The following is an 8,909-nucleotide window of genomic DNA, read 5'->3' as shown; positions in this document are numbered from 1 at the left end:
AGAAAAGAAACTAGAGGCAGGCAGACAGACTGATACAAGTTCAACACCAGCAATAACATTATGGACTCCGTGACTTTGTGTTAATTACTCAATTTCCCTGCTCTACCCCTGTGCCTGTCACACAAAGATGAGAGCTGCAGTTTGCACTAAAGTTGTAGGTAAAATGTTGACTATAAACATTCTATTTAGGTATTCAATAGTTAGCAACCAAGAAACTGGAAGCAAAATTAACCTGACTTCTGACCTCTACTGTGTGTGTGGATGTATATGCGTGTTTCTATACTGAGTTACTCATTATTTTTGTCCTCCCTCTCTTGGGCTGTCTCCTGCATCCTCAGTCTGGGTCCTCTACAGCTCTTTCATGTAATCATGTATTTACCTGCATCTTTTATGAGTATGTTGAGTGTCTTGAAGGTATAATTTTTCAGAAAGCTGAGTCTGTGGGGAACTTCCTCACTCACGTGCTCCTGTCTCATCACAGTCCTGCTGACTCCCTTGGGGCACAAAGGTGCTTGGGGGGTCATGGACATAGGAATGGGAGCAAAGCCTGGCACTTCCCTTTCATTAGGCACCACAGGAGACCTCTGTGCTCTCTGCTGTCAGGCAGTGGAGGTGCTATTTGCTCTGTCCTGAGGGTGCACCCAAGGCCTGAACTTCGCAGTTTGTATGTAGAAACTCAAGTCACCCCACATTGACCTGCAGGATCATATAAAGTTCTGTAGTTCTGTAAAGTCTTCCAACACCATGGAAAATAGTCCCTCCTCTATGATCTCCTAACACCAGGGACTTCCCTCTTCCCTCAAAGTTTTTACCATCTTCTCCTGAAGTCTATAAACAGTGGGGAATGTTATCTCTGCTCACCTACCTTACGATTTTGGATATGAAACCATATGGGTCTAGAATTATTGTCAGATTCCATCATTATTCTACTTAATTCAAAGTAAGGCGAATGTGTTATAGCACTCAAATAGTGATTATGATGTTAATGAAAATACCTACCATTAAATTGAAGTTTTAAGTGCCAGAAAACCTTGCATTTTCCAGTTTAATCCTGTAAGAAAGAAGGTGTGTGGAATTCTATTATTACAGCTGTCTTTATATTACAGACCAGGTTCCCAAGTATGAAACCATCTGTCTAATAGAACTCACCTTAGCCACACATGGCTTCTTGTCCTTTCCTGATGAGCAGCGGTTCCATGTGTCCTGATTCATTGCTCTGTAGCGCTTTTGGTCAAAGTGCTTGTCCCTGTTTTCCTCCTGCTAGTCTCCTTTTTATTCTCTAACTAGATTCAATTGTTATGGTCTCTGGACAACTTTCACATATTCCTTGGTGTTATTTACTTTCTCCAGGAGTTTGCACATTTCTTTTCTTTTCCTTTTTTTTTTTTTTTTTTGAGACAGAATCTCACTCTGTCACCCATGCTAGAGTGCAGTGACAAGATCTCAGTTCACTGCAACCTCCACCTTCTGGGTTCAAGCAATTCTTCTGCCTCAGCCTCCCAAGTAGCTGTGGGTACAGGTGCCTGCCACCATGCCCAACTAGTTTTTTTTTTTTTGTATTTTTAGTAGAGATAGGGTTTAACCAAGTTGGCCATTCTGGTTTTGAACTCCTGACCTCAAGTAATCTGCCTGCCTTGGCCTCCCAAAGTGCTAGGATTATAGGCATGAGCCACCACACCCAGCCAGATTTGCATGTTTCTTATTCAAAGAATTTAAAGTAAATTATAATTTGAGTTTCTCCTTCTGAAATCAGAGTGACATGTGAACACCGATCACTGAGTTGAGAACTAAGTAGGAGTTCAATAAAGATGAAGAAAGAAGAAACCTGAGCTTTGGCGAATAGGTACTGTCCACATGACTCTGCCCAGGGTTAAAGAAAATGTTTTTATATGTGTGACAGGACCTTGCTCTTTCTCCCAGACTGGAGTGGAGTGGCATGAACACAGCTCACTGCAGCCATGACCTTCTGGACTCAAGAGATCCTCCCACTTTAGCCTCTGGAGAAGCTGGGACCACAGGTGCATGCCACAACACCTGGCTAAATGAATTTTTTTGGAAAATAGAGATGGGGTCTCCCGGTGTTGCCTAGGCTAGTCTTGAACTCCTTGGCTTAAGCAATTCTCCTGTCTTGGTCTCCCAGAGTGGTGAGATTACAGGCATGAGCCACCGTGTCTGGCCAAAAATATTTTTGAAATTTATTTTATTATTATTATTTTTTTGAGACAGAGTCTTGCTCTGTTGCCCAGGTTGGAGTGCAGTGGTGTGATCTTGGGTCACAGCAACCTCTGCCTCCTGGGTTCAAGCAATTCTCCTGCTTCAGCTTCTCGAGTAGCTGGATTACGGGCTTGTGCCACCATGCCTGGCTAATTTTTTTTTCTTTTTGTGTGTGTGTATTTTTAGTACAGATGGGGTTTCACTATGTTGGCCAGGCTGGTCTAGAACTCCTGACCTCGTGTTCTACCCTCCTTGGTGTCCCAAAGTGCTGGGATTACAGGTTTGAGCCACTGCTTCCAGCCTGTTTTACTATTTTTTTGAGACAGGATCTCACTCTGTCATCCATGCTGGGATGGCGGTGCAATCTCAGTGCACTGCAGTCTTCACCTCCTGGACTCAAGAATCCTCCTGCCTCAGCCTTTTGAGTAGCTGGGACTACAGGTGTGCACCACCATGCACTGCTAATTTTTGTAATCCTTTTAGAGACAGGCTTTCACCATGTTGTCCTGGTTGGTCTTGAACTCCTGTGCTGAAGCCATCTGTCCACCTTGGCCTTCAAAAGTGTTAGAATTACAGGTGTTAGCCACTGTGCCGGTCAAAAAATATTAATTGAGTGTTCTGATGGGCTTGTGGGTTCCTCTGCTACACAATTATTTTCCCAGGTCTTCCTTCCCATGTCAGTGCAGACAGTGCAGTCCAAGATCCCTTTAATTCCTGAGTTCACTGGGGCAGCTGTAACACAGTGTAGCCATATTACTTTTATTATTTCCTGGGAGGCTACCAGGGTCCCTAGACCACATGCCTCATGGTGCAGATGACTGTGGTGATGTGGCCCTAAAGGTTGTGTTCCTGCTTCAGCTGGGAGATGGCATCCCGGGAAATGCCTTCCTTCTTTGCATTCACAGCTCCTTTCTCACCGAGCACACACTGAAGTCCACAGACTTCATTCTGTCCAACTTGGCTGTGGCCAATCCCTTTGTTTTTCTCTCCAAGGGGATGATGGAAGATTTGGGACTGTCACATGCCCTGGAAAATTTTGGGCGTCAAGTCATTTAGTACTTCCACATAGCATCCCGTGATCTTTCGGTCTGCACTACCTGTTTGCTGAGCTGCCTTCAGGCAGTCACTGTCAGCCCCAGAAGTAGGGTGTGGGTAGGTCTCAGAGGCAAGATAACCAAGAACGTTGGCCCCTCCTGCCTCCTCTGCTTGGCCCCGAATCTGGAAATCAACAGCCATCTCTCTCATCCAAATAAGTGTGTCAGTGTGAGGTCTCTGTCTGGAATGCTGCGATCTCACTATCCTTTCTGGGAGCCATGTTAATGGTCCTTATGGTCTCAGCCAGTGTCTACATGGCATGTCTCCTGCACAGACACCACCAGAGGGTCCAGCATGTTCACAACCCTAGCCTCACCCACAGGACCTCCCCCGAGGTGAGGGCCACCCACACCATCCTGCTCTTGGTGACCAACTTTGCCCCCTTTTACTTTCTCAGTTCCATGTGTATATTGTGTGACAGAAAGTCTTAGTTCCTCCTTGTGGCTGCAGCATACCCTTAAGTTTCCTGCTCCATGCTTTCCCTCCCTTCGCCCCTTAGTGCTAGTCCTCCAGAACTCCAGAGCCCCGGGTCTAGCTTTGAGGCTATGGAAACCTCCAGCCTGCTCACTGATCCACAGCTGCTGGGTCTTCCATCTCCCGTGTATATGTGGCCTTCGTGCCCTCCCTTTCTTCCTTCCACAGACTTCAGACGAAAACCTCCTCTGAGTCTCTCTTGCCTTGCCTTGCCTTGGAGGACAGCACAGGCCTGTGAAGGAGAGAGACTCTCAAAACAATACATGCAGCACAATACAAAGGTTTTCAACTTGCCATGTTTGAGGAAATGATCATTAATTTATCATTATTATATTGCTCCAGGAGGATATATTATTGACATACATATATAATTATATGTATATGTAACTATTATATTACTGGTGTTTTTCTTTTTCTTCTATGTGTAACAGGGAGAAAGGTAGATATTGTCTGGAAGTATGCTTTTGAGACTTTAATAAATTTCATGGTAGTGATAGGAAATTGAGTAAAATAAAATAAGAGTATAGCATGCACAATTATCAGGGGTTTTCCTTTTTCTGAGACAGAGTTTTGCTGTTGTTGCCCAGGCTGGAGTGCAACGGTACGATCTCAGCTCACGGCAGCCTCCACCTTATGGGTTCAAGCGATTCTTCTACCTCAGCCACCTGAGTGTCTGGGATTACAGGCATGCACCGTCACCCCCAGCTAATTTTGTTGTATTTTTAGTAGAGAGGAGGTTTCTCCATGTTGGTCAGGCTGGTCTCCAACTCCCCACCTCAGGTGATCTAACTGCCTCAGCCTCCCAAAGTGTTGGGATTACAGGCCTGAGCCACCAAGCCTGGCTTCTTATCATACCACTTTAAGGCTGTTTGAGTTTAGACAAACTAACCATTCTAAGTTTCAGTATTCTTTTATGTCATAGGATTATAGTAAAAATAATATAATAATGTATTAAAAACTATGCCTAGGTATTAGTGTATGATGTTATATATATTTTACTTAATTAGTTACTTTAATTAGAAAAATATTGATAGAACTATCAGTAGAGGTGACACTTCAGGAAAATTCAAGAATGTTGTAACCACGTTTTTATCTTAAGGTAACATTATTACTTGTAACAAACTACACCAGTTACATTTTATTGACCTCATATTCTAAGTCAGAGATTCTAAAGACAGTGTTTATCATTAGCATACCTCTTTGGCTCACATGGCATAATTATTGACAGTTTCCATGTTAATGATTTAAGTCCAGTATTATTCCCTGATTATTTCAATGTCACATAGCAGGTAAGTGAAGGGAAAGATTTTTAAGGCAAGGCTATTTGGCCAAAGCTTGGGTTCCCATATAATTTAATGTTGCGTGAAAAGAGATTTAATGAAGAGCATTAAGCTGTGAGCTTGAATGAGGAAAAAACCCACTAGCTCACTTAAAAAGGGGGCAATACATATCACTTGGAGGAAGATTAATAGCTGTGATGTTTGTGAATTCCTAGCAGCAGCCTAATGTATGTTTGATGTGCAGAAACTGCTCCATCCCTTCTTCAAATGCCAGGAAGCCATGGAAAGTCTTCCTGCACACATGGAGGGAAAGTCCAGATGCTCATAACTATGCATAATCACATAAAATTTAATTCATGTCAGAAGTTATAATGCAGAGCTATTATAGGATAGGGTTAATGCTGGGGTTAGGGTTCAGGGGTTAGAAGCTAGGATTCCTGGGCCGGGCACGGTGGCTCACGCCTGTAATCCAAGCACTTTGGAGGCCAAGGCGGGTGGATCACCTGAGGTCGGGAGTTCAAGACCAGCCTGACCAACATGGTGAAACCCCGTCTTTAAAAAAAAATAAATAAATAAATAATAAAAAAAATAGGATTTGTGTTTGGGTTCTGGTTTGGTTTGCGTTGGTGTATGGATTGAGTTAGGATTGCAGGTGAGTAGCCCTGTGGGAGCTGGGACCAGGGCGGTCTCTCTCTGCCTGCTTCCCTGCCATGCCTTAAGCATCGGGATTCCTTTGCCAATCACTCCGTGCACCTTCCTCACAGGGTTCGTGCTCCACGGCCCTGTTTTTATCTTGCTCACTCAGCAGGGCCTCTCCTCATTGCTCGCTCCACTCAGGGACACTTTTGTCCTGTCTCTTTGACCTAAGAATGCCCTAGGCAGCTGGACATCGGGTTAAGTGGTTGCTCTGGTGGACAGGAAGGAGAACAGCATGAGCCTCACCCTCCAGACCTGTTGTCCTGTGTCTGAGATCAGGGCATTTTAATGCTTGTTTTCTAGCGTCATAGACTCAAGGGGGAAAATAACTTGCCTTCTCAGGCTATGGCTCTCCTACGTGTCCTAAATGTACTAGTCCATCTCTGCTCTCCCACCTGCTCCCTCTGATTTGGTCATAATGGCCTCTTGTCTCTGTCAGAGCCCAGGCTGATAACTTCTTAGCAAACAGCACTTTGTTCACTTTTGTGACCTCCAGCTCTTCCTCCATGTGCCTGCTCTGACCCTCTCTACAGCTGCCCTCTGTGACCCTCATAGTGACTCTGCTCCATGTGTAACACATTTGCCTTCTAACACTCTATTCGCTTCAGGGTCCTGTTGGAAGAGTCTGGTCATGATCACTGCCAAGTACTTACAATGGCACCTGATGGGTAGAAAGAGGAGGACTGGATGGGTCTGTTTACCCAGTGTCTCCCTGAGACAGAGCCTGTCCTGATGGGTAGAAAGGTAACTGGGTGGGTCTTGTCACTCAGTGTCACCCTGGACAGAGCCTTTCCTGATGAGAAGATGACTGGTTGGGTTTTGTCACTCAGTGCCCCCCCAAGACAGCGCCAACCCTAATGGGTAGAAAGAGGACTGGGTGGATCTACTCAACCAGTGTCCCTTTGAGCTTGTCCTGGTGGGCAGAAAGAGGATTGGGTGTGTCTGGTCACCGAGTGTCCCCTGAGATACAGTCTGTCCTTGAATTATCTTTTCCAGCCCCTCAGGGCTGGTCCCTGGATCTCTCAGTTCCATCTGAATTCCCTGTTGTTTTTTTATTTTTTTGCTTGCCATTGAGCAGAGCCAGCCCCTGCCTCCTAGCCAGGTGAGGCACTATGTTTTGCTTTTCACTTCTGGATCCACAGCTCATGGTGATGAGGAGGGCTCAGCTAGTGCCGCTGGAGTGAATAAAGTGGGAAAAGATAAACAAGGGGCAGGAATGACTTATGGCTGGATGTTAGTCCACCCGGAGCTGGGTGGGTGGGGGGTGCTGTGGGGCAGTATTCTCTCCTGGGTCCAGAGTGGGAGGGTCTTTACAGGATCAGGAGTTACCCAGATGGGAGAGCAGGCCTTGAGCCTGGCAGAGGGAGCCTCTGTTTGTAATACTGTGTTTCTTCCAGGTGCAGTGTCCGAATGGACAGGTCTCATGTGTTGTGTGCTTGGAAGCCAGGGTGCTCCTTGAGTGTTCAGAAGGCAGCCTGGGCTTAGGCATCCCTTGTGAGCTGGGCCAGCACCCCAGGAAAAGCAGGTGTGGATGGTATGGGTGTTTAACACAGCGAGTTATAGAGCTTTATCACTAATAAAAAATAGAAGTATCCAGAATTCCCTCAGGGGTTCTGTTGAGAAGGATTGAGAGATTCTTTGTGATGTTTAAATAGTTTGGTTAGCGACTCCCCATAGTGGAGAGTTGTAGAGGAGAAAGCAAGGGTTTTTGTTGTTGTTGTTGTTGTTGTCATTTTTTGATTTTGTTTGTTTGTTTCTTTTTTTTTTTTTTTAATGAGACAGAGTCCCACTCTGTTGCCCAGGCTGGAGTGCAGTAGCGTGATCTCAGTTCACTGCAACCTCTGCCTCCCTGCTTCAAGTGGTTCTCCTGCCTCAGCCTCCTGAGTATCTGGGATTACAGGTGCATGCCACCATGCCCCACTAATTTTTGTATTTTTAGTAGAGAGGAGGTTTCGCCAAGTTGGCCAGACTGGTCTCAAACTCCTGACCTCACGTGATCCACCCACCTTGGTCTCCCTTTGCCCCATTTGAAAAAATCGGTTAACTTGAGGTCAAATTAATTATGGGGTTCTCTATTTTGTTCCACTTATCTATGTATCTACTCCTTCATCAATATCACACAATATCACATTTTCTTTATTACTGTGGTTTTACTTGTTTAGATCTGGTTGTGTAATATTTAAACTTTGTTCTTTTTCAGCCTTATGTCATCCATTCTGGGTTTAGGCAGTTGTTTGATTGTGATTTGGCTGAATCTATAGATCAAGTTTGAAATAATTGTCACCTTCAGAATAATGAGTGTATTTCTCTAAAACGAGGAATATCTGCATTTACATATACATATATATTTTTAAAAATCTTTTTGAGATGGAGTTCAGCTTTTGTTGCCTAGACTGTATTGCAATGGCTCGATCTTGGCTCACTGCAACCTCCACCTCCCAGGTTCAAGCGATTCTCCTGCCTCAGCCTCCCAAGTAGCTGGGATTACATGTATGTGCCATCACACCCGGGTAATTTCTTTAGTTTTAGTAAAGACTGGGTTTCTCCATGTTGGTCAGGCTGGTCTCAAATTCCTGACCTCAGGTGATCTGCCCACCTCGGCCTCCCAAAGTTCTGGGATTTCAGGTGTGAACCATCACTCCCAGCCTTATATATGTTTATTTTTATTTAACTCAACTGTGATTCATGGTTTTCTAAATGTTTTTTATATGTTTTGTGAGATTTATACTTAATGGATTCAATTTTGGGAGTGCTGTTGTACTCCCAATATTAAAATATTAAAATACCAATATAAAAATGGTATTTTAATATTTTAAGTTCCAATTATTCCAACACATTATTGTTGATACCAAAAAAAAATCAGTTGAGTTTTGTCTATTGCCCATCTTCTTTGTTCTTATCTCCATCTGTTCTGATCAAGGCATGGGATGGTGGGCTCAATTTCAGTTGAAATCCAGCTAATTTTTATATTTTTTGTAGAGATGGGGTTTCACCGTGATGGTCAGGCTGGTCTCGAACCCCTGACTTCGTCATCTGCCTGCCTCATCCTCCCGGAGTGCTGGGATTACAGGCATGAGCCACCGTACCTGGCAATAATGTTTTATAAACATTGAAACTTTACATTTGATGAAGTATATGAACTATATCAAA

Source organism: Aotus nancymaae, unplaced genomic scaffold, assembly GCF_030222135.1.
Source record: "Aotus nancymaae isolate 86718 unplaced genomic scaffold, 86718_ANA_hifiasm-v0.15.2.pri h1tg000012l, whole genome shotgun sequence".
NCBI lineage: Eukaryota > Metazoa > Chordata > Mammalia > Primates > Aotidae > Aotus > Aotus nancymaae.
Note: the sequence above shows the minus strand (reverse complement) of the source record.